Source organism: Apium graveolens, chromosome 2 (genome assembly GCF_009905375.1).
Source record: "Apium graveolens cultivar Ventura chromosome 2, ASM990537v1, whole genome shotgun sequence".
In the NCBI taxonomy this organism is placed as follows: Eukaryota; Viridiplantae; Streptophyta; class Magnoliopsida; order Apiales; family Apiaceae; genus Apium; species Apium graveolens.
In genome coordinates, this window is record NC_133648.1 from 236,037,234 (window position 1) to 236,040,290 (window position 3,057).

Sequence of the window (3,057 nt, forward strand, 5' to 3'; positions counted from 1 at the left end):
ATGCAATAACTAGAAATAATAGAAAACTAAAGCAATTAATAAAAAATCAAGAAAAATTAGAAATAGATCTGGAAAAATTACTAGAAAGAAAAAATAAAATAACATGGACAAGAGAGAATAACGAAGAAATTATGAGAATTTACCAACAACTTGGAAATATGATAATAACATTTAGAAATGATAAATTAAGAATACAAGGACTTAAAAGAATAATTTTAACAAATAATATAACTGGATAAAATATAGATAGATAAAATGTCATTAGAAGAAATAAGTGAAAAACAAGATATATATTATCAAATGGATGAATACGAAGGAGGAACATCACAAACCCTAAGTTTTAAACCAGATATATATAATCAAATTCAAAGTGAAACAGAAGAATTAACAATAAAAAAGATATTCAAGACATCATATTTTGAAAGAAATAAGGAAGTTAGGTATATAGCCCAAAAATATGAGAATGTAATAGATATAGATACAATAAATGGAAAAACAAGAATAAATTTAATAACAGATGGATTAATAAAAAGAGAATTATCCAAATTAAAACAAAAGGAAGCAAATAAACTAAAAAATATATATTTTGGAGCAATAGAATTTACAATAAAAGCATATTTTCAGGAAAATATCGATACTCCTATACAAATATATGTATTAGATGATAGAATAATAGGAAATATACAAGATTCATTAATAGCGGTAATAAAAGGAAACTTGATATATCAGAAATTAAAATTTATAATACAACCCGATTTTAGTATATCACTAAGGGATGAAAATAAAGAAAGATCTTTAACATTATACTATAAGTTAGATGGAATAAAAATGCAAAAAGGAAGTAAAATTATTAGTATAGATCCAAAATGGTTTATGCTATGACTGGAAACCATCACGTAAAGAAACAAACGGAATTAGGAATAATAGTACCAAAGTTATATAATGATATATTAGAAAAAATTGAACATAAAGAAGAATCTCAAATAACAATCCCAGAAGAAATTACAATAGATTTTAGTAATAGACAAATGATTCCAAGGCAAAGAATTAAACCAATATTAGAAGGATCTAGATTAAGTTTTAGAAAAGAACAAAATCCTATAAGATTAATTAAATCAATGAGTATGACGAGTAGAAAGATAGATTTAATAAAAATAGATACTGATAGTTTGAAAATAAAAATAATAATATTTGACGAAACAATAACAAGAGACTGTATAGCAGAAATTAATACATGAACTACCAAAAGTTTTATTCATATAAGCAAGGTAAATGAAGAAAATTGTAAATGGATAGAACCTCAGACTTACAGATATGCAGAAAATGATAGAGAAATATTTATTACTAAATGTACTAATTTAAAGTTTAAAATATTAGACTTGGAATATAATATAAATATAGGAGTAATAGAATATGATAGTTCGAGTGAATTATTATTAGGAAGCGACTTCTTAAAAATGATAAATTATAAAATTAATAATAATGGAATAAAGATAGTAGATCAAAGAAAAGAAAGATTTATAGAAAAACTATGAATATACAAGAAAAATTAAGAAATAAGAAAGAAAAGTTAAAGAAAATACAGAGTATGTTAGAAAGCGAAATAGATTCACAAATAAAATACTTAGGATATAAGGAAAGACAAACAAAGTTAGAAAATGATATTAAGAAATTAGAAGAACAGAGTAAAAATACTAGTAAATATTGGATAGATGTTGGAAATGGTTGGAAGAAGCGAATCAACAAATAATAAAATATCAGACTCAGAATTTATAAAAAATCTATGGGAAGAAATAATTATTAAGGAAAAACTAAATGCAATAATGAGATTGGTAGAAAAACAAGATAATCAAGAAAATTTGAGACAAATAATAAGAGAAGAATTAACAAGCTTATGGAATAATTCTGAAATACCTACTTTAAAAATGATACTAGACAAGTTAATAAAATTAGAAGAAGGAAAACAAAAAATTATACCAGAAAAAGAAATTACAAATAAGCCAGAACTAAAAGCCATAAATGCATGGAGAAGAGTTAATGAGCCAATGATGATAGATATAAGTAAAATGAAACCTAATATATCTGAACCGATAGGAAAGGTATTAGATAATTTGGGACAACTTAGTAAAAAAGGAAAGTTCTAATGGAAACTAAAGAACAAAAAGAATATAACGTGATAACATTTTTAAAGAATCATGGAAAAGAAATTTTAGAAAGAGAAAAATATAAGTATGAACCATTAAAAAAGGAAACAACTAGTGAAAGCAAAGCTGAGTTTAAGATTGATACAACTGTGATAGAATATTTAAAGTCAAAATTAGAACAACAAAAGGAAGAAGTAGAAGAAATAAGGACGGAGAATAAAAAACTACGATTAAATACTAATGAAGAATGGTTAGAAAAATTTAAAAAATATAAAAATAAATATAAAGAAACTAAAAAGGAACTAAAAGAGGTAAAAAGAGATTTAAGACAAACAAAAAAGGAATTAAATGAAAAAACAGAAGAAAATAAAAAAGAAATAGAAATATTGAAAAGACAATTAAATAAGTTAAAAGGAAAAAAAAAGGATACAAGTGGAGTTTCTAGTACTGTATCTACAAATAATAATACAAGTACTAGTGAATCGGAACAAGATAATAAAGGAAAAACGGTGAATATAATAGAAGAATATAACAGTAGTTATGAGAAAATTCTGAAATGGAAATAGAAAATAAAAATATAATAGAAGCTTTAGAAAGAATGAAAAATGTAAATGCAGTAATAAAACAAGAATCGAATAGTGACCAAGAAGATAAAAATAATTATACTGATATAGAAACTGAAGGAATAAAAAATGAGGAGATGGATAACTACCCATAAGAAGAAGTAACCGACCATAATATGGAAGTTATAACAAGATATAGGAACACGATACCAAAACACATACCAATAGGACAACATAATGAATTTAAAGAATTCATAGGATCAATGTCACAAGGCATAAACTTAAATGGATACATTTTAGACTTAAATAATGTATATGAAGAACAAGAAATTAGCAGGAGAATAACTGAT